The sequence below is a fragment of the Aotus nancymaae genome, unplaced genomic scaffold (assembly GCF_030222135.1).
Source record: "Aotus nancymaae isolate 86718 unplaced genomic scaffold, 86718_ANA_hifiasm-v0.15.2.pri h1tg000064l_1, whole genome shotgun sequence".
Taxonomy (NCBI): Eukaryota; Metazoa; Chordata; class Mammalia; order Primates; family Aotidae; genus Aotus; species Aotus nancymaae.
In genome coordinates this window covers 26,517,805-26,542,050 of record NW_026988479.1, presented here as the reverse complement: position 1 = coordinate 26,542,050, position 24,246 = coordinate 26,517,805, and positions in this window count along the sequence as shown.

The window sequence follows — 24,246 nt, the reverse complement described above, 5'->3', positions numbered from 1 at the left end:
TTTTTCTTTTTATCCATTTCTTTATTTTTGCTTAAGCAAGTCTGATTTGGGTTTCTGTCATTTGCAATCAAATTCCTTATTAAGACAAAAAAAGAAAAAGAATAATTACTAGGCAGACAATGTTAGCTACTGACCCAATATTCATTTCTCCTTCTCACTAATAGAACCCTGGATGGGAAATGAGAGCAGGGAGAGACACTGTGTTAAGTCCCAGGAGAAATGAAATGGTGGTGTAGGTTAATCATGACACTCCTGCTTCCTGTCTTTCATGATTCTTTGCAGTTGGTGGTGGCCATGTGACCCAGTTCTAGACTGTGAAACATAGGGGCAATCAACTGGGAAAGAAAACACTAGGGGCTTCTGAGAAAGTAGACATAGCCAGCATCACTCTCTCTTCTTTTCCCTACCTTGAAAGTAAGTATAATGTCTGGAGCTTCAGCAGCAATATTGTGTCCATGAGGCAGAAGCCAAAAGAACTTCAGTGACACCAGTCCTGATATCACTGAGCCACTGAACAAATGCCAACAGCTGTCTGCCTGTATGTTTCCTGCAATATAATAAAAATGAAAATCTATTTGTTTAAGCCACTGTTAGTGGATTTTCTGTTATTTGCAAGCAGCTCAAAGCATTCTTTGAAAATGAGTCAAGTACCTATCTTGCAATGTCACTGATCCAAAACTCAGACCTAAGAATAAAACAAATATTTACTGAGTAGCTAAGGTTTCAAGCCAGTGTGTTAAGTACTTTAGCTGGGTGTAACTTTACATTGAGCTGCAATAATCTTATGAGGCAGATACTACTATCAGTTCCATTTTATAGACTGGAAAACTCAGTCATAGAAATATCTTGCTCAGGATTATACAGCTAAGAACTGCTGAAGAAAGAAAGACTTCTGACCAGCCACAATGGGTTCTACTATGTACTTGACTCATAGGAGAGCAGCTTGCTCAGATATTACATATCCATTTTATACCCAATGCAGACATGTATTTATCTAATAGATTCACTGTCATAAAGAAGACACAGAGAGAAAGGCCCCTGGAATAACTGACAGCTGACACTGTCAATGAGAGAAGATTAAACACAAAAAAAGCCTGCCCTTTCAGTGAGAGGCAAATAGCCTAAAATATCTATGCAGCCCTTGAGGACACCTCTGTATTAAAACTCAATTCAATCATTAACGTTTTTGTAATGGCCCTGAGTCATCAAGGAAAGATGAAATCATGCTTCGCTTCTTGTTTGAGAAGGCAGGGAAATTCCTAGGAGAGCTAGAAAAGGTTCCCATCTGAAATGCTTAAAACAAAAGAAAAGTTCAGTGCATTGATCAGCACTGCCTCTTCTCTGACCCCTCCCCAGACCAGCTCTCTGGAAAAATCAGCTTACAGGAGGTGCTTCCTTCTTCCAGAGGCCCAGAAGGCCAGGGTGTTAGAAGACTGCATTTTTCATCACCATTTCCCCAAGATGTTCCCTTCCCAAGCCTGTAAATGTCCTCCAGCCTGTTTTTAGCAAAGATGATCTTAATCATGATGCCTGGGGGTCACCGACAGGCACTCACAGCAATAACATGAAGCCCTCAAGAACAAGGCCTGGTTGGGACCTCTGCCTGCTGCCTGGCTGGGATCAAGAGAAGCTGTATAAATAGATGGAGAAGGAGCTGAGAGGGACAATTAAATTGATCCAATGTCTAGATGTGCAGGGGCCACTGAATAAAGAGCCCAAAGGTAAAAACCACACCATGCTGAGTCTGGGTGTGCCTTTTGATATGAGAAGTCCAATATACTATTTTATCAGATAGGGAAACTGAGGCACAGAGAGAGAAAGGACTTACCCAAGATCACAGAGCAAGATTATGGCAGATCCCAGAGCTTTTGTGTCTTGACTTCTGACCAGGGCAGAGGGGGACATTGAGCAAAATCCCCTGAAGGTCACAAAGCTAGGAAGGAATCAACTTGAATGGAACTCTTCTCTCTGCTGGGCCTGCTCTTTGGGATTTCTGGAGCTTCTAGGGAGCTGGTTTAGGTAGGGGCCTTTCTGATATATTCATTCAACAAATATATATTGAATGTCTGCTATGTTGTCACCATAGTGAGAAAATAAAAAGTGGTGACTGGCCCCACAGGGTCAACAGTCAAATGTGGTGGTTAAGATTATAGGCACTGGGCCAGGCATGGTGACTCAGGCCTGTAATCCCAGCACTTTGGGAGGCTGAGGCAAGTGGATCACTTGAGGTCAGGAGTTCAAGACCAGCCTGGCCAACATGGCAAAATCCTGTCTCTACTGAAAATACAAAAAACAAAATTAGCTGGGCATGGTGGTGTGCACCTGTATTCCCAGCTACTGGGGAGGTTGAGACAGGAGAATCACTTGAACCCGGGAGGTGGAGTTTGCGGTGACAGTAGGCCAAGGGTAGTGGTGGGCACCTGTAATCCCAGCTGCTTGGGAAGCTGAGGTAGGAGAATCACTTGAACCTGGGAGGCGGAGGTTGTAGTGACCCAATATCACAGCACTGCACTCCAGCCTGGGCAACAGAATGAGACTCCATCTCGATAACAACAAAAGATTATGGGCACCAGAATCATTTGGCAGGGGCCAAGCATGGGAATACCCTGAGCTACACAGGCATGGACATCCATACAGACCCATAGGCAGAACAGTGTGCATGTTCACACAGTGACACAGGTACTGTACACACAGGCACAGACACATAGACACATGGATAACTGTGTTCACATCAGACACACAAATGTACATATTACACACAGACACAGGCATATATATGTACACAACATGTATATATACGCATGCATGTGTGCACACACGGAACCTTCTTATATTCTCCCCCCTTAAGCAATTTTCAGTCTCACAACACTAGAAATGATATCTACATATTCTGGAAAAACAGACTTCCTACAACACTGCCTAAGCCATGACCAGGGGTGCCTGAGTCCCTCCTCTTACAACCCCCACTGCTGTACCCATTTGCTGAGGAGAAGCCAGACCCAGGATCTGGGCCACTCCTGCCTGATTCATTCCTCTCTGGGGCCACAGAGTTTCCTCTTCCCTGCTTGGAGCAGCCTCCCAGGCTCAACACCTTGAGTTCTGCCCCTGACTCATTCTGCTTCAGCATAGCACTTAGACCTGTGGTTTGCACAAGTCAGGGCACTATCCAAGGCGGGGATGGGGTGATGTTGGTGGTGGGAGGGGGGAGGTCACCATCAGGTAGTCAGGCAAGGGCTCTGGAGAAGGTTAGGGTGTGGCTGTGTGGCTGCCACGATGGGGCACAAGGAATGTGTACCAGTCAGCCCCACTGGAAAGGCCACTCATGAGGTAGAGAGGGCACCCAGCTGTAACCCAGCACTGTCTGCATTTAGGACTCCCTGACATTGCAGCTACTAGGCCCTTTCCTGCTCTTCCTTCAGCTACATTGTCACTATGGGGTGAGGTGTCTGTGGAGCCAAGGAGATGGCTTACCCTAAACCTGTGACCCACCCCCTCACCAATTCCAGATCACGTTCTAAGCAGCACCCAAGCTCTCAGTTTCCAGCTCAGTAGCCCTCAGCTTGCTTTCTACCAGGGATCTTTCTGCCAAAGGCAGGCTGTGCACCTCTAAGGGTGGCCTGAGGAATGGCCAAGTTGTTGTTTGCTGGGAAGACGTTAGAGTGGTGAGGATGGAATGTGGCCACATGGGGTGAGATGTCTAAGCACCTGCATATAACCACTTTCCTTATAGGAAGAGAAGAGGCCAGGTGGGCCAAGGGGCAGGTGGGCTGGAGCCACAGGACGCTCCATTTGTATCTTGCTTTGTGCCTTGTAGTATTAGGGATAGACCTGCCTGAAGTCAGTCAGTCTCAGTGCAGAGATGTGGAGGCCTCCCCAAAGGTGTTTGTCAGGCTGAATTTTTATTGCAATGATAAAAGCATGAGACTGTATGTAAGAGAAACTGGATTCTGGCCAAGTTTTAACAGAGTCCCACTGGATACGAACGTAGGCTCTGGGGTCAACTACCTGGATTTCAAAGCTTTGGGACCTCCTGGCTGTGTGACCTCAGACATAATCACCTTGGTGAGCCTCACTTTTTTCATGTGACACATGAGATCAATAATTGTCTCTCCCTCGTGGGTAGAAAAATACTTAACACAGTGGCTGGTACCTAGGAAGTGCCTAACTACAGTGATTCTATGTGACACTAACTGCTTTCTCTGAGTCTCAACCCCACTTCAGAAAAGGAGGGGATGATACTAAATTTAGTGGTTTTTAACATTTCTTCAGACATTCTCCGTCTGGGATTAGGTCTGAGGGAGAAGCATCTTGGTGCCCAGAGCACAGCAAACGAGCTGAGTATTCTCCCAGCATCAGGACTCTGGCTTCACAGATAGTTTGGACCTGGAAATCCTCATGAAAGGGTTTGGAGAGGAAAACAGTTCTTAGAGAGCTGTAATAATGTCTGGGGGTTTTAAGGCCCCGGGGGCCTTTGCACATGCTGGTCCCTTTGCTGGGAACACCTGTTGCCTCCCACGTGTCAGAAGTGAGCTGCCACTTAGGTTTCAGATCTGAAACCTCACTTCCTCAGGAAAACTCAGAGCTTCTGTTACAAGTTCTTGCTCCCTGTATCCACTCCTATCTACACTATACATCAAGGTGGGGGAGCATTTGATGACACTCTTCCAAGAGGTTTTCTTTCAGCTCCATCCAGGTTTAGTGCCCTTCTGAGGTGCTCCCAAAGAACCCTGCACTGTGCATTTTACGTACTTAAAAACTCTCGTCAGTTCCAACTCAACTTAGCAAAACATGCTGAACACAAAAAGGCTTCTGAGTAGCTGCAATGGGTTCTACCATGTAATTGACTCATAAGGAGCATGTGTTGCCCAGAGATGATAGATGATATATTCTTTTCTTTTTTGGAGATGGAGTCTTGCTCTGTTGCCCAGGCTGGAGTGTAGTGGTGTGATCTCGGCACACTGCAACCTCCGCCTCCTGGGTTCAAGCGATTCTCCTGCCTCAGCCTCCCGAGTAGCTGGGATTACAGATATATTCGTTTTATACCCAATGCAGACACGTGGTTATCTAACAGATTCACTGTTGTAAAGAAGAGAGAGAGAGACAGCCCCTGGAATAATTGACTGCTGACAGTGTCAATGAGAGTGATACTTTCAACCTTGGCTATCACAACTCCCACGGTTCTGGAAAGCCACCACCTTTTTCTTTGTTGTCCAACAGCCACCGCGGAGAACCTCATGGAGTGAGGACAAGAGGAGATGTGAAAGTTCAGGGGGATGGAAGGAGGCTTCCTTGACACAGTGGCATCTGAGCCTGGCCTTGAAGCCTGGCTGGGTATGATTTAGCCAGGCTGAGACTGTGTGGGTGGATTAGAGAAGAGCAGGGGAAGGGAGGAAAAGCATTTCAGGCAGACAGAATCATCAGCAAAAGTTCAGGCAAAGAATCATCAGCTAAAGCAGCTGAGATGTCACCCATCCTGGAGGCCCTAGATCAAATAGCTTCCCCTGTTGCGTGTTCCCAGAGTGCTCCCTACTTGCCTGTCATGTAATGTACTGCGCTGCACCTGTCAGCTGGGTCAGGGTGTGCTCGGTACAGGTCTCTCACCAGAAAAGGAACTTCTAAGGCAGGAACTTACTTGCCTTAACCACAGTTCTGTCTTTAGGAGTGAAAGAATTAATAACTACTCATCTACCCTTTCCGCTATGAAAACACATCACACACACACACACCCCATCCCCCACACCACACCACACACACCCACACACATCACAATACACATACCACACCACACACACACCACACACGCATCACACACATCACACACCACACACACATCACACACACATAACCACCCACACCACACACAAACAACACATTACACACAAACAACACACCACACACAAACACTCCACGCACCACACACACACACCCTTTCCCCTATGAAAACACACCACACACACCACCCCCTCACACACACCACACATACACCACACCACACACACATTACACAAAACACACACACCACACACACCACCCTCACACACACCACACATACACCACACCACACACACATTACACAAAACACACACACACCACACACAGCATACACACATACCCTTTCCCCTATGAAAACACACCGCACACACACCATCCCCCACATACATACCATACACACACTTTTCCCTGTAAAAATATACCACACACACACATCACCCCCTCAGACATACCATACACACACCACACCACACACACATCACACACAACACACACACCACACACACCCTTTCCCCTATGAAAACACACCAGACACACACACCACCACCCCACAACACATACACACCACACACACACCATACCACACACACACCACACACCACACACCACTCACCACACACACCACATACTCCACACATGCACCACACAAACACCACACACAGACACACACACCACACATACATCACACACATACCACACACATACCACACATGCATTACACACACACACACACACACAACCACATACACACACAGACTCACAAACCTGCTTTTACCCTCAGTGTCTAGAACGGTGTCTGGCAAGAGGTAAAATCCTCAATTAGCATATGGAATGAATGAATGAAGAAGTAACTCTCCTTTATTAGAGGTGAAGCTCTGGGAGGCCAGGGCTCACGTCTTAAGCAATGTTGTTTTCCATCTCCTCTCGAAAACGGGGTCAAGTGAGGTCCTGGGAGAAATGTCCGTATTCTAGAAGCAGATCTCCTGGCTTCCACTCGGGTAGTAGAGGAGGGCCTCCGCTTCCTCACTGCTCAGCTCTTTACAACCTGCCCATTCTCCCATCTGGCCTCAGTCTTACTTTCCAATCTTAATTTCTACAACTTCTCCTCAGCTGTCGATATCTTGATTCCCATGGATTCCTGAAGCCACCCCTTTTACTCCATTGTCCAACAGCCACTCTGGAGAACCCCTGGAATAAAGGTATAAGGGCAAGAGGCTCAGTAGGATAGGAAGAAGCTTCACTGAGACAGCAGCATTTGAGCTTGGCCTCAAAGAGGGTTGGGTACGATTTAGCCAGACTGACACTGCAAGGGTGGCACAGAAAGGAGTGAGGAAGAAAGGCATTTCAGGCCGACAGGACCATCAGCAACAGCTCCAGGGATTACCAGTGAAAATTCTGAGCACTGTGGCTCCTTCCCCTAAGAACACTGGGGGATTCAGTGTTATGGGGGTAGAAGGATTGGTGGGGGCTGGAAGAGATTCGTGACTTGGCCTCATTTTAAAGAAAGGAAGTCGTGGTATCATCAGCAATAAGAAAACTGAGATGTGGCCTTCCCTATTAAAGAAACTCACTGTGCAACCATATGCAGGACCTTGCCTTTCCTGGACCTCCTCATCTACAAAATAAATGTTCTGAATGAGGCAATCCCGCCAATTTTTCTAGCTCTGAAGTCCTGTGACTAAAACTGGTTTCCCCCTAGCTTCTCACTCCGATTTTTGGCCAGACCCAGGACTCGTGACCAGAGAAATCAGTCTTGCTGATTTCAAGACAAAAGAGGGCTCTGTCTGTGCTGCCGGTGCCTGTTTCCCATGCCCAGGGCTTTCTTTGCTCATGTGGTTGGTGTGTCCGGCGGTCACCGTGTCTATGGTGTCACCTGCCCCTACTAGAGACTTTCATCCTCAGGGCTACTGGAGCATCCCCGGAGCTTGTCCTGGGGGAAGCTGGCATAGCAGGTCAAGGAGTGGAGGTGAGTGAGGGGGGCTGTGGGGACCTGGCAGGGCACTGTGGACACCCTGATGACACTTGGCTCGCTGGCCCGGCTTCAGCCTTCCTTTCCTATGCCCACATATGTTTCCTGCAGCCAGTAGATTTTGGAATGAGTCAGATCTGGCTTTGAATTCCCTCCTTACCACTTACAAACTATGGGCATTTGGCCTAGATATTTTACTTTCCTGAATCTCAGATTCTCCATCAAATTGGAATGATATTAACTATGCATTTGTTTATTAGCTGAATTTGGCCATCCATTCGTCCACACACACATTCTTAAATAAGTGTTTATTGAATAACTACTGTGTGCACACACAATGCAAGGGATTCAGTGGTCAAGCTGACATGGCCACAGCTCTCATGACACGGTGTAATGGGGTTGTTGGCTTGCATGTCCAACACCATAGCCACCGACCACCTGTGGCACTGAGCATTTGAAATCTGGCTACTATGACTAAGGAACTGAATTTTGAATTTCACTTAATTTTAACCAATCTAAATTTAAATTTAAAAACTCAGTTCACTTTTAAGTATGCTTGACATAACTTGGGAATGTGAAACTACTTTTTCATCTATAAATTTCATGAAATCTAAATACGAGTCAAATATCACCAACAAAAATTTACCATTTGAGGCAAGATGTGCTACAAGTATCTGAAAACATACTAGATTTTAAAGGCATCGCAAGAAATAAATGAATAAAAAAATCTTTAAAAAAATGTTTAAATATTGATTACATGTTGAAATGATAACATTGTGAATATATTGGTTAAATACAAATATATCACCAAAATGAATTGCACCTCTTTTTTTTGCTTTTTAAATGTGGCTCCTGGAAATGTAAAATCACGTAGAAAAAGCAGCTCACATGCTTTTTCTATTGGACAGTGCTGTGTTAGGCAATTAAACAAGAAATTACAATGTAAACTCATAAAATTATGGTGAGCATTAAATGAGATACTGCCAGTAAAATAAGATACTGCCAGTAAAGTTCAGGACAAGTATTTTGTCAATATTAGCTACAGTTAAACATCAGACACTGGACTGAACCCCAGATCACTCCTTCCCTGTCTTGGAGCTGAGCTCTAGTTCCTATTGCTGAAGGTGACTTCTTTCCTAGGAGTCTCCTGGGTCTTTCATGCAAACAAGATCTTCCTCATCCCATCACATGGTCCTTTGGACACTCTGACATGTGTCTATTAAAGCGTGAGCCCAAGTGGGCTCCTCAACCCCCTACTTGAAACCATCTCTGCCTTCCACTTTCTTCCTCCTCAGCAGTACACTCTTCTGCCCACCTCAAAAACTGACCCATTCACCAGGATGTTCCAAGTCACTTTTGGATTTCACAGATTGATACTATTCCCCACAATGGGGAGGGGCAATTCAGCATTGCTTTTGCTTTTTTTTTTCTTTGCCAAGCAAGATCTTTAAAAAAAAATCTCATTTTCATCCTCTATCACTTTATTTTATGAGAAGAAACACTTTTAAAAGTGAGACACTTTTTTTTTTTGCAGAATTTGACAAATTAATTAAAAATTTATATGAAACTACAAAGGACTCAGAAAAGCCAAAACAATCTTAAAAAAGGACAAAGTTGGAGAACATACACTTCCCCACTTTAAAATTTACTGCAAAGCTACAGTAATCTAGACAGTGTGATACTGACACAAGGATAGGCATATGGGTCACTGGAATACAATTCAGAGTTCAGAAATAAACCCTTATATTTATGGTCAATTGATTTCAACAAGGATGCCAAGACAATTCAATGGGGGAAAGTAGTCTTTTTAATAAACAGTGCTGGGACAATTGTATTTGCAGATATGAAAGAACAAATTTGGACCCCATATTACTCCATTCACAAAAATTAGCTAAAAATAGGTCATAGACCTAAATTAGTTATAAACTTTTATAAGAAACTAAAGGGGTAAATCTTTGCAACCTTGAACTAGGGAATGACTTTCTTTCTTTCTTCCTCTCTCTCCCTGACCTCCGCTCTCCCCCTTCCCCTCCCCTTCCCCCCCCACACTCTCCTCTCCTCCTCTCCTCCCCTCCCCTCCTCTCCCCTCTCCTCCCCTCCCCTCCCCTCCCCTCCCCTCCCCTCCTCTCTCTCCTCTCTTTTTGAGACGAACTTTTGCTCTGTCACCCAGGCTGGACTGCAATGGTGCGATCTTGGCTCACTGCAACCTCTGCCTCGCATGTTCAAGGGATTCTCCCACCTCAGCCTCCAAAGTAACTGGGATTACAGGTGTGCACCACAACACCTGGCTAATTTTGTATTTTTGGTAGAGATGGGGTTTCACCGTGATGGCCAGGCTGATCTCAAACTCCCGACCTTAAGTGATCCACCCACCTCAGCCTCCCAAAGTACTGGGATTACAAGCATGAGCCACTGCACCTGGCCAGTGATTTCTTGAGATATGATACCTAAAGCATAAGCAGAATAAAAAAAAAAGGACAAACTGGGCATCATCAAAACGAAAAGCTTTTTTGTTTCAAATGACGCCATCAAGCAAGTGAAAGGACCGACCTGCAGAATGGGAGAAAATATCTGCTAATTGTATATCTGATAAGGGACTTGTATCCAGAATATATAAAGAACTCTTAAAACTCAACCATATATAGACAACACAGTTAAGAAGATAGGCAATGATTTAAACAGATATTTCTGCAAAGATTACAAATGACTAATAAGTACTTGAAAAAATACTCAACATTCTTAGTCATTAGAGAAATACAAAGGGAGACATCACCTCACACCCAAAAGAATGGCTATGATAAAAAGGACAGATAATAACAAGTGTTGACAAAGACAGAGAGAGACTGGAACTCTCACATGCTGCTGGTGAGAACATAAAATGGTACAGCCACTTTGGGAAACAGTTTGGCAGTTCTTCAAAAGATTGAAGATAGAGTTATGATATGACCTAGCCATTCTACTTCTGCATATCTACCCAAGAGAAATAAAAACAGAGATCCACAAAAAAAAACTTATATACAAATGTTACTGACATCATTATTCCTAATAGCTAAAAAGTAGCGAAAGCCCAAATGTCCATCATCTGATGAATGCATAAACAAAATGAGATATACCCATACCATGAAATTGTATTTAGCCATTAAAAAGGGAATGAAGAGGCTGGGCGCTGTGGCTCACACCTGTAATTCCAGCACTTTGGGAGGGCGAGGTAGGTGGATCACCTGAGGTCAAGAGTTCAAGACCAGCTTGGGCAACATGGTAAAAGCTTGTCTAAAAATGCAAAATTAGCCAGGTGTGGTGGCTCGTATCTGTAGTCCTAGCTACTTGGGAGGCTGAGGCAGGAGAATCGCTTGAACCAGGAGGTGGAGGTTGCAGTGAGCTGAGATTTCACCATTGCACTCCAGCCTGGGCAACAAGAGTAAAACTCTGCAAAAAAAAAAAAAAAAAAGAAAAGAAAAGAAAAGAAAAAAGGAATGAAGTACTGATACATACGATAACAGAGATGAACTTCAAAAACATTGAGCTCAGTGAAAGAAGCCAGTCACAAAAGAACAGATGTAGTATGATTCCACTTATGTGAAATGTCCAGAACAGGCAAATCTATAGAGACAGAAAGTAAATTAGTAGTTGCCTAGGGCTAGAAGTGAGGAATGGGGACTGGGGAGTGGCTGCTATGGGTATGAGGTTTCTTTATAGGGTGGCGAAAATGTCCTAAAATTAGATTACAGAGATGGTTGCATGACTCTGTAGGTAAAGTAAATGTCATTGACTAGCATACTTTAAATGGATAAATTTGATGGCATGCAAATTATATCTCAATAAAGCTGTTAAACATAAAAGTGAGTGCTAGGACAGACAGTATATTGGTTAAGAATACAAGGCTCTGGTATCCCAAGGTCTTCAATAAGTCCTAGCCCTGCTACTTTTTTTTTTCTTCTTCTTCTTTCCCTGAGAGACAGACTCAAGTTGCCCTGAATATATGCTCCCTTTTTTTGTTTGTTTTGTTCTTGAGACAGGGTCTTGCTATGTTGCCATGGCTGGCCTCAAACTCCTGGGCTCAAGGGATCCTCCTGCCTCAGTCACCATGTCCAGTTTGCCATGTCCAGCTGGAAGATATTTAGCGATCATCTACTCCAGTCCTTCCCCAACACATTTTAGGACTACATAGAATCAGCTTTCACATGAAATTAAAATACTAATAATCATATTGTAGTAATAGTTAAAGATCATTGAGCCTTTACTGGGAGCCAAGTACTATGCTCAGCATCTCATATGCACTGTGTCCTCCAGTAACTCTCAAAGCACTCCAAGGCCACGGTGTTAGTAAGCAGCAGGGCCCTCATGAGACTGTCAGTGTTAGATAAAACGTCAGTACTCTTAATCGAAGAATGGTTAAAAGTGAGGATTTGGAGCTTGGCTGCAAGTGCTTGCACCTTAGCTCTGACTCTAGGCAAGTTATTTAACTGCTTAGAGCCTTAGTTTCCTCATCTTTAAAGTGGAGATATAAGCCGGGTGCAGTTGCTCATGCTTGTAATCCCAACACCGTGGGAGGCCGAGGTGGGAGGATCCCTTGAGGCCAAGAGTTCAAGACCAGCCTGGGAAACTTAGCAAGAACCCCCCCATCTCAAAAAATAAAAAATAAATAAAGTGGAGATACAAATACTATGTAGAGTTATTGCACTAAGCTGTGGTATTGCATGTAATTCACCCAACAACGTGTGAGGGCTGGGTGTTTGTTGTCATTATCACTCTATGTATTACCTCCTTGTGAGGAGGCCCAGAGCATGAAACAGATTCAAGCAGGGTCCTTCTGGCTGAAAAGAGCTGGGGCCCCAGTTCTATGTGTCCTGTCTATGTTCTGCTGCCCCTTCCTTCAAGGCAGCACCAAAAACAAACAAACATCTTTCTTTGGGACTCTAGGGCTTCTTGAAACATAGTTTGAAATCACTGTTCTTAGCCCATTCTCCCTCATTCATTGCAGAGAGGGAAAGATACTACTTAAGGTCACACAGTCAGTCCAGAGGCAGAGACAGGACTAGAACCCTGGCTCCCTGAGTCCTGACTCGGTTGTTTCTGCAACAGTTGGGGTCCCCAGGACTCCCTGCTGCCTCAGTGGAGATTGTGCTACTGCCAGAACTCCCAGATTCTGCTCCCTCCCTTCCCCCAGTCTCAATGATAATCCTTTAATGAACTAAGTGGAGCAATTATGGGGGTTATAGGGGGGTTTGGTACTTTGTGGTAACCAACTGGTATCTTGCAGAGTCCTGTTTACTGTCAGTTGTGTACTTAGAGATAAACCCTTTCACTTTCCAAATCTTCACCAGAATTTCCTCCCCATCACTCTCCCCTTCAAGTTAGCAGTACCTACCAGGTAAAGGGGATAAAGTGTGAACAAGATCTTTATCTTTTTGCCTCCTCTCCAGAGTTCCATTAGTACAGCAGATGGACACAAACAAGCAAAAACCAAGGCAAAACCCAAAAAGATAAATATTGTCAAGCTATCTACTAGTTTGCAAATCTCTTTGCCCAGGGTGGAGTAAGAGGTTGGGTCTTGGAGGTAGTACATTAAAAATGTACATTCCAGGCCCCACCCCCATTATGAAGGGTCCCAGGATTCTGAGTTTTATTACTTTTTTAATTGACAAAAAAGCATATGTTTATCGTGTGCAACATGTTATTTTGAAATGTGTTGTGTACTTTTAATTGAGCCTCCAAGAGGATGCAGAACCAGGTTTGTGAGACTCTGATTTAGTCCACTGTATGGATGAGGAAGCTGAAGTTACGAGAGGGAAGGAAACTGCCCCAGGTCACCCAGCAATGAGGCTGTCAGGGTAGAAGCTGTGTGCTTCCCCTGAGCCACTGCCCCTGCTGGAAACAGGAAGGAGCCTTAGGAGGAGGTCTGAGAACAAAGCAGCTCAAAGAAAAATTGAGAATATGAGCAATGTTTGCCTTTCCCTTCTTCCCCCTTCTTGCCCCATCATTATCCCTGTTCCCCCAGCCAGGAACTGCTAACTATACTAACTCAGTGGTGCACAGAGCCCCAGACCCCTCACACTCTGGTTGTGGACATCTACCACCCACCTCTCCTAGTGAGCTTCCTTTCTTGTCACTGTATGCAAGAGAACACACCACCTTGGAGTAAAACGTCCTGGGATCAAACCCCATCTTAGTCACTACTATGCTGTGTGGTCTCAGGCAAGTTCCTTACCCTCTTTGACCCTCAAATTGCTCTTTTTTATGATAAGAGGTTGGACTAGACCAGCTTTTCTCAAAGTGGTCATCTCTACAAAAGCACCCATGAGTCATCTCCAAAGAAGCACCCCAAAATTTGGCTATCATGCAGATTCTTGTACCTCCAACCAGACAAAATGGGTGAAAATTTTTGAAGAAATCTAAACTTAAAAAAAAATTATTTACACCTGGCATGGTGGCTCACGCCTGTAATCCCAGCATTTTGGGAGGCCGAGGTGGGTGAATCACGAGGTTAAGAGATCGAGAGCATCCTGGCCAACATGGTGAAACCCCGTCTCTACTAAAAATTCAAAAATTAGCTGAGCGTGGTGTTGCGCGCCTGTAGTTCCAAGTACTCAGGAAGCTGAGGCAGGAGAATTGCTTGAACCTGTGAGGTGGTTGCAGTGAGCCAAGATTGTGCCACTGCATTCCAGCCTGGTGACAGAGTGAGACTCCAACTCAAAAAAAAAAAAAAAAAAAATTGGCTTCCACAGGTTTTTTACACAAATAATACATGATACCCTTTCCTAGTAAAATAATAAGGCTAAAGCCCTGTCTACCATCACTACCAATATCCTTTCTAAAGACAGCCAATGTAATAATTTTGGTATGTAATCTTTCCAGATATTTACATTCACATATAAATATGCCAGTGGGAAATATACAGAAATGGGTTGGTTGTGGGAAGGGGGTTGCTGATAATATCTTATGTGTCATTCTGCAACTTTTTTACTCAACAGTGTGTCTTAAGGTCTATATCATGGAGTACACAGAGATCTACCCATGCTTTGAGTTCCCCAAGTCATGGTGGGGCTCATTCAAGTTTAAGAACTGCTGTGCTTGATAAACTGACATCTTTGGAATCTCTGCTTTTAACATAGTGGAGGGCGAGGGCAAGGTCAGCAAGCTATTTCCCAAGAGTGAGGGAAAGCCTGGCCTGACTGGAGTATCCTTGGCCCTTGGACATGAACTCCATGGCTCAGATATCCCCTGTCAAAGGTGTGGTTCCCCAAGATCCAGCTGGGGCACCCCCACTTTCTTTCCCTTAGCATACTCAGGGCCACTCCCTCCACCCCTTGCCAGCCCCTGGTCATCCTGATGTGATCTATGCAGGTGAGAGCTGACTCAGGCTTTCTCTGCAGAAGTGGCTTCTCGATGGGGCCTGACTGGTTTGACTTGGCAAGTCAAGCTGTGGTTTCCCAATACCTCCTCTCTAGAGATCTTCAGGCACAGACTATCTGGCTCAGGAACCAACTATCTGGGTGCAGAGAGGTGGTGTTCTCCTCACTGTGATCAGGCTGTCCTTTTCTGGGCTTCCCTCCCTCCTCTGCAAAATGTTGTTTTCACTAATGTCTATGCCTAGCAAGAGCATCTAGCAAACATATGTATGCAAGATATGTTGAAAGAATAAAAGTTGTAAAGTTCCTGCCGGGCGCGGTGGCTCAAGCCTGTAATCCCAGCACTTTGGGAGGCCAAGGCGGGTGGATCACGAGGTCAAGAGATCGAGACCATCCTGGTCAACATGGTGAAACCCCGTCTCTACTAATACAAAAAATTAGCTGGGCATGGTGGTGCGTGCCTGTAATCCCAGCTACTCAGGAGGCTGAGGCAGGAGAATTGCCTGAACCCAGGAGGCGGAGGTTGCGGTGAGCCGAGATCGCGCCATTGCACTCCAGCCTGGGTAACGAGAGCGAAATTCTGTCTCAAAAAAAAAAAAAAAAAAAAAAAAAAAGTTGTAAAGTTCCTTACACCTCCTAAGGACTGAGAATTTAAGCCCTCTATCGTGAGCAAAATGCTTACCATGTGTGTAACCCTAAACTGGGAAATGAGGAAGGAATGAAACTCTTGAAAAGATATTGTCCTTGCCCTTGAGTTGCAAACAGTCTATTTGGGGATGCAGTCATCCAGCCAATGAATATTTCCCTGGAGTCTGACATAGGACAAGAATGGAGCCAGATCATGGCAGTCAAGGAAGGACAAAGGGTCCACTCACAATCAATCAAACTAGAATGTGGGCCAGGAAAGAGCAGAGACCGTGGCCACATAGACAGAGGGTCCTGCAAAAATGTCAGAGGAGAAAGCACTCAGTGGGGGCTGGAGTAGTCAGGAAAGATGAGGTAGATGGAGCATGGAGCCAGGAGGTACAAGTAGAGAGAGTGCATGGCACATGGCAGACTCTGGGTAAATGTTTGCCAAATTGAATAGGCAGATTTTTATAGAGACCAAGTCATAATAACAAATGAATATACAGAAATAGATGAGTGTATTAAATAGATGACAGATAAAAGCAGATGTGTGGATTAATGGACACAAGGATGGATGGATGAATGGATGATGAACAAATTGATGGCCAAGCAGAGAGACAGATAATCTTGGTCCAGGTTTGTCCAATTTTGGGTCAGATTTCCAAATCTGAATTTGGCCCTTCTGCTTACTGACTCTTACCGGCCATGTGATAATATGGATTTTGTGCTGAAAAACAGGGATAACCAATCCAGCCTGCCACCCCAGGAAATCATGAGCATCACCTGAAATAGCAGATGGTAAGGCATTCTGCACAAAGCTGTATGCCATTGTCAGAGGATAGTGTTTATAAACACATTTAAACAACATCTCAGTCCTAGATGCACATCGAGAGGACAATGCAGGGGATTCAGAGCTAGTATATGAATTGTGACTCTTAGAGGAATACGATGTGGGAGCTGGAATTTATATTACACAGCAGTAGGTCCTATGCCATCAAGTAACAGTGGAGAAAGCTGAGGGCCTAGTGTTTTGGAGCTGCTTGAAGTCAGCATCTGGCTTACTCACTTTATCTCGCCATCCAAACCATGCTGTTCCTCCCTGATACCACACCTTCTGCTGTGATGCCCAGCGCTGAATCACTTTGATAAACCAGCTTCAGAGTTCTTTAGAATCACTTTGATAAAACAGCTTCAGGGTTCCTATCTGGAGGCCATCTATCTCGGAATTACTTGGATGCTGCTATCATTTGAATGTTTGTGTCCTCTCCAAAATTCTTGTTGAAAATCCCCCATGCAATCATACAAAGATATGGAGTCTTTAGGAGTTGATTAGGTCAAGAGGGTTCCACTCTTATGAATAGGATTAGTGCCCTTACGAAAGGGCTCTAGAGAAATAACTAGGCCCTTTTGCCCTTCTATCTCTTCTGCTATGTGAGTCACAGCGTTCATCCTCTCTGGAGGATGCAACAAGTGCCATCTTGGAAGCAGAGACCCTGTCAGACACTGAACCTGCCTGACCTTCATCTTAGACTTCCCAGGCTCCAGAACTGTGAGAAACACATTTCTGTTCTTTATAAATTACCCAGTCTCAGGTATTTTTTCATAGCAGCAGGAATGGACTAAGACAAATGCCTACTGACAAAGGCAGATTCTGGGGTTCCACCTCTGTCCTCTAAATCAGAGTACTTTCATGCGCCCAGATTGAGGCTGTCTGGCTTGGGGCTTTGCACACAGTGATTGTTCCATAAACATCTGTTTGTTTTGCAACTGCTGTTGCTTGCCCACATTCACTGGTTGGCATCTGGCATGGGTGAGGTTTGAATCCAGTTCTTCGTCTCGCAAGGCCCCTGTCAGTGCCTCCTGCCCAGGGGCAAGAAAATAGCTTCAGTGACCTCTCCATAGCCCTTGGCCCTAAGATTTCAGACTCCTCAGTAGCTCCCAGACACAAGCCATTCAAATTGCCTGAAGATTTTGAGCTAAGCCCTCCAGCTTTCACCAGGCTTCTGTGGGGATCCTCGCAGAACCTGGGGATAAGGGAGGCCTAATGGAGATAAGTGGTTCTTGTTCCTCCTCCCATCTGGCTGCTGTCCAGATGGAGGCCACTTAATGCCTATGCTGAAGTCCCAGGCATGAAGGTGTGGGCTGTGCTGGTGAAGCAGAGCTGCTAATTACCCACAGAAATCACCAGGTAGTTCAGAGCAGTTGTTTTCATCCCTTGGTGCTCATTGGAATCATCTGTGGAGCTTTAGAAAGTACTGATATCTGGGCCCACTCCCAGAGATTCTGAATTAATTGGGATAAGATACAAGCCTGGGCATCAGATTGTTCAAACTCCCCAGTTGATGCCATTGTGGAGCTGGGGTTAGGAAGCAATGCAGAGAGGAGCCCTTGCCTCGGGGCTTGCTGTGTTTTCCAGCTGAAGTGCCAAGCATAGAATCCCCATTTCCCAGATGGAAACAATGCTCCTGGCCCCCAGGAACCCAAGCCCACTCCATACATATGTGAAACCATAAGCCATACAGCCAACAAGTCCACTCTTGAGGATAAACCCAAGGGAAGAGTGCTTAGAAACATGACAACATGGGCCAGGTGTGGCGGCTCATTCCTGTAATCCCAGCACTTTGGGAGGCCGAGGTGGGCGGATCACGAGGTCAAGAGATCAAGACCATCCTGGCCAACATAGTGAAACCCTGTCTCTACTAAAATATAAAAATTAGCTGGGCATGGTGGCACGCATCTGTAGTCCCAGCTACTCGGGAGGCTGAGGCAGGAGAATTGCTTGCACCTGGGAGGCAGAGGTTGCAGTGAGCCGAGATCACGCCACTGCACTCCAGCCTGACGCCTGGCGGCAGAGCGAGACTCTGTCTCAAAAAAGAAAAAGGAAACATGACAACATGTTCCAAATCACATATTCTGTTAGATTCTCTAAAAGCCACAGAAACCAACCCACCTAACTTAAGCAAAAGGGAGGTTTAATGAAGAGCCATGAGTGACACAGAGAATAAGAGATAGCACCAGGCTCACAGTTAGGAAAGAACCAGGAACACATGTGCAATCTGCACAGGCAATCACCCATCACCACCAGAAAGATGCAATGCCTCTCTGGGAGTGGGTTCTCTCGAGATCCAGATTTCTGAAACGGGGATTAGGCTGGCTAAGCTTGAGCCCCATGAAGGGCTATGAGAAGAGTGAGGCTGACCAGGCATTTGCTGACCCTGAGAATGGATACCCTCTTATGTTTTGCTCCATAGGTGCTTTGGGCACCACACTTGCCTGGTGCTGGCCCTGGTCCAACTTAGAAGGCACCTGAAGTGAGAGCCCACTGAGACCGCATCAAGTGTCAGCTAGTGCCTCCCCAAAGGATAATTGGGGGCTGTTAGCAGAAGGAGCAGAATGGATGCCAGACAGGTGAAAATACAGGTACCCACTCCCTGAGGCTTTAGTGCAGAGTCGTTAAAAACAAGACTCTGGAGTTGGATGAATCTGGATTAAATCCAGGGTCTCTTCTCAGTAGTTACTTTATTTGGACAAATCAGCTCCCTTCTCTGAATCTCAGTGTGTTTATCTATAAAACCGTACTAATAATGGTACCATATGTTGGTCTGTCTTCTGGATCTTTATTCCTTACCCTTGTCCTTACATCAATGTGCCCAAACTTCCCACTAAGGGCACTTAATTGCAAGAGAGTGGGCTTGGTTTTCTGGGGGCTGGGAGCAGAGCCTGAAACCACAGACAGCAGTCACAGCATTGCCTTTGACGTGTACATAAGCCACACAACCAGCAAGTCCTCTCTTGAGGATATACCCAAGGGAAGAGTGTTTATGTCCACAAAAAGACATGCATGGGATGTTTATAGCATTGTTACTCACAAAATCCAAGAACTGGACACAACCCAGTTGTGTACAACAGTACAGCAAAGAAATTGAGCAATACTACAGAACCATGAAAAACAGCAAGCTACTGCTATACATGATGACATGGAGGAATCTCAGACAAAATGTTGAGAAAAGGAAGCCAGATCCAAAATAGCATGTACTGTATAATTCCATGAATGTGAAGTTCAAGAACAGACAAAACTGATTCACGTGACAGCAGACAGAATAGTGGTTACCTTGGGAGGTAGAGATGTATATCAATTGGAAGGGGGCATGAACGCAAATGCATGTCAAAATGCATTCATCTGTGCTATTAAGATTAGGGAGCTTGGCTGGGTGCGGTGTCACACCTGTAATCCCAGCACTCTAGGAGGCTGAGGTGGGCGGATCACTTGCGCTCAGGAGTTTGAGACCAGCCTGGGCAACATAGTGAGTTCCTATCTCTACTAAAAATACAAAAAATGATTTGGGCATGGTGGTGCATGCCTGTGGTCCCAGCTATTCAAGAAGCCGAGATGGGAGCATCGCTTGAGCCCGGAGGACACAGATTTGCAGTGAGCCAAGATGGCACCACTGCACTCCGGCCTGGGTTGTATTTCAATGTGAAAATCATCTTAAGGAGCTCTGAGCACGGAGCTGAAAGAGATACTAACTTTAATGAGACCTGAACAGACAGCTGAAAGAGATGCTAACTCTAAGCCTTTAATCCTGCAATTGAAGCAAAGAAAATGAGGTTAACCAGAAAGGCTGAGAAACTTGCCCAAGATCACACTGCAAGTCAGTGAAGGATCTGGAATTAGATTCCTTTCCCAATTCCCATTTCTTTGCAATTTACCTTCCCATTCCTTCTAGCACTTACTCATTCAACAAATATTACCGAGTCCCTACCCAACGCCAAGCACTGCTCTGGTGCTGGCTATGGAGTCATGAGCAAGACAGACATACTTCTCACCACCAGAGCTTCTGCTGGGGGGGGGCTGAGGGAAGATGAAAAATAAACACATCAGCAAATACAGCAATCAGATGATTTTAGAGAGCTATATCCTCCGAAAAAAGTAATGCAGAGAAAGGGCTAGAATGGCTTGGAGACTGCTCTAGTGTGGTGGTCAGGGAAGACGACCCTGAAGGGATAAGGAGCCGGCCTTGAAGATCAGCAGGGAAACATTCCAGACAGAACTCCATGTCTCCCACCCCTGCTGATGATTCCTACAAACTCTGAAGTTAGAGAACCACTGGGCTACTGAGTCTCTTTTCCCTGAGCAATCCTCCCTGCGCTGTGGGCCTTGTGGGGAACTGAGGCCTGCTTGTGAGGAGAGCTTGGAGTGGCCCGGTGATCCCCACTCCCCAGGAGACCCCTGCCTCTCTTCTTGCTGTCTCTGTCTAGGTTGGCGTTCCGCAGGGTCTCTCCCCTTAGGGCCAACCTCTTCCTACTCTGGGCAGAATGTCTGGAATGTGGCTTCCCAGGGAGACAGGGCCAATACCGCTGGCAGAGCTGCCTCAGGAATTCAGGCAGCAGAGAGCAGACTCCTGCCCCTGAGGGCCCCTGCTCTACTGGCCTCCAGGTGACCTGTGGAAGCCAAGCCCCAGGTGGGCAAAGGAGGGCTGTAGGGCTCTGAACAGGCTGGGAAGTCTTGTTAGGCCTCAGTTTCTTCACATAAAATCATGCCCTACTCCTCTACATGGGTGGTATTTTGGCGCCTCCAAAGCAAATTTTGCATCTATAAATCCTCTACCCCATCACATTTCATCAGCACTGTGCAAAGAACTACAGGAAATCTGCAGATAAATTAGACACCAAACAGATTCAGGAAGCTTCCACTTTTTGGCCCTAGGCACAGTGCTTAATGTATTACCACCAATTCATCACCTTATTTAATCCTCGCGATAACCCCTGCAAGATAAGAACTGTTATCATCTCTATTTGGCAGATGAGGAAACTCGTCAGAGAGGTTAAATTACTCATTTAAGGCCACACAGCTGCAGAGCTGGGTTTGAATCCAGATCGGCCCAACTTCAAGTTCAAACTTTACTCTGTGCTCCACTCCCCTGAAGAGTGCTGCAAAGGAATGAGGAAAACACAGGAATATCTTGTCCTGATTTCACTGTGAGGCCCAAACAGAGCAATCTGTGCTCCATGATGGCAGGGAACCCTCTAGTAGTTCATAGAGATGGTCCCGAGCAGACGATCTTATGATGAACCTGGTAGGTGTGAGTGGAATGATAGTCTAGGCAGAGAGAGAGCATAGGCATTAGAGGGTGGTAGGCTATAGCTGGGGACCCATAGGCTAGCTGATTTGTAGAACTAGCTACATAATTTGCAGGGCCCAATGCAGAATGAAAATGTGGGGAACCTTATTCAAAAGTGATTGAGATTTACAAGACAGACAGCAGAGTAGTGAATCAAGGGTGGGTCTATCTACAAGTGCAACTGGCATGTCCATGCCAACTCCCGTGATTTGGTTGGACTATAGCCTAACAGTGGTAGCTAAGAGCATGTATCTTGAAGCTGGATAGACTTAGTTCAAATCCTAGCTCTACCATTTAAGGAGATGACAACCTTAGACAAGTCACTTAAATCTCTCTGACTCTGAGTTCTGTCCTCTGCAAAATGAGAATGATAGTATTATTTTCTTTTTTTTTTTTTTTTTAAAGAGAGAGAGAGAATAGGAAGGAGGAAAAAGGAAGAGAAAGAGAGAGAGAGAATGGAGAGGAGGGAGAAGGAAAAGAAAGAGGGAGAGAGAATGGGAGTATTGCTTTCTTGCCCAGGCTAGAATGCAATTTAGTAATGGGTATTGAAAACCTCTTTTATACTGATAATTATACTTAATGATGTAGTCAGGAAGGAATAAGGGAAGAAGATAACAAACAAACAGCCAACCAATATTTAATTTAAACCTATGAAATGCTATGCGATTACTGAGGAGTGATTTACTTCCAATTATATAGTCACCTTTGGAATAGGTGTGAGGTGGTAATGTATGTTTTGTGTATTTGAAGTGGAGAGTTCTATAAATGTTTATTAAGTTTACTTGTTCCGGGTCTGAGTTCAAGTTCTGAATATCCTTGTTAATTTTCTATCTCGTTGATCTATAGAATCGTTAGCTCTTCTTGTTGCATTGATCCTTTTGCCATTATGTAATGTCATTCCTCGCCTCTTTTGATCTTTGTTGCTTTAAAGTCTACTTTATCAGAGGCGAGAATTGCATCTCCTGCTTTTTGTTTATTCGTTTATTTTTACTCTCTGTTTGATTGGTAAATCTTCCTCCTTCTCTCTGAGTCTTTGTGTATTGTTGCATGTAAGATGGGCCCGGATGCAGCATACCGATGGGTTTTGGCTTTTTATCCAATTAAAATATATATAAGTTTAATACCGGCGTTTGATGCTAGCTGGCTGTTTTGCCCATTAGTTGATGTAAATTTTTTATTGTGTTAAAGTTCTTTGCTTTTTGATATATTTTTGGAAAGGCTGATATTGGTTGTTCCTTTATATGTATAGTGCTTCTTTCAGAAGCTCTTGTAAAGCAGGCCTGGTGGTGGTGAACTCTCTAAGTACTTGTTTGTTCGCAAAAGATTTAATTTTTCCTTCGCTCATAAAGCTTAGTTTGGCTGGATAGGAAATTCTGGGTTGAAAGTTCTTTTCTTTAAGGATGTTAAATATTGGTCCCCACTCTTTTCTGGCTTGTAGGGTTTCTGCTGAGAGATCTGCTGTAAGTCTGATAGGTTTCCCTTTATGGGTAACCTGACCTTTCTCTCTGGCTGCCCTTAGTATTTTCTCCTTCATTTCAACCCTAATAAATCTGGCGATTATGTGCCTTGGGGTTGGTCTTCTTGAAGAATATCTTTGTGGTGTTCTCTGTATTACCTGGAGTTGAATATTACCCTGCCTTGCCAGGTTGGGAAAATTTTCCTGAATGATATCCTGAAGAGTATTTTCCAACTTGGATTCATTCTCTTCATCACATTCAGGTACACCTATCAAACGTAAATTAGGTCTTTTCACATAGTCCCATATTTCCTGGAGACTTTGCTCATTCCTTTTCATCCTTTTTTCTGCATTCTTGTCTTCTCGTTTCATTTCACTGAGCTGGTCCTCGACTTCTGATATCCTTCCTTCTGCTTGATCAATTCGACTGTTTAAACTTGTGCATGCTTCGCGAAGTTCTCGTGTTGTGTTTTTCAGCTCCATCAATTCACTTATATTCTTCTCTAAATTGTCCATTCTCGTTAACATTTCGTCAAACCTTTTTTCAAGGTTCTTAGTTTCTTTGCATTGGGTTAGAACAAGTTCTTTTAATTCACAGAAGTTTCTTATCACCCACGTTTTGAAACCTGCTTCTGTTATTGGAACACACGTGTAATCTATTAAGCCTTGTTCCGTTACTGATGAGGAATTGCAATCCCCTGTAGAGGGAGAGGCATTCTGATTTTGAGTATTCTCTACCTTTTTACGCTGGTTTCTTCTCTTCATTATATATTTGTCCGTCTGTCGTCTTTATAATTACCGACTTTCTAACTGGGTCTCTGACGTCCAACTTGTTGATTCCCTGCGCCGAAATCTGAGCAATCCACTGAGCCGGCCAAAACAGCGGTGTTAAGATTGATGGTGCTTTTCTGCCCGGGAATATCCGGACTCTGCACCAAGAACTGGCGTGCT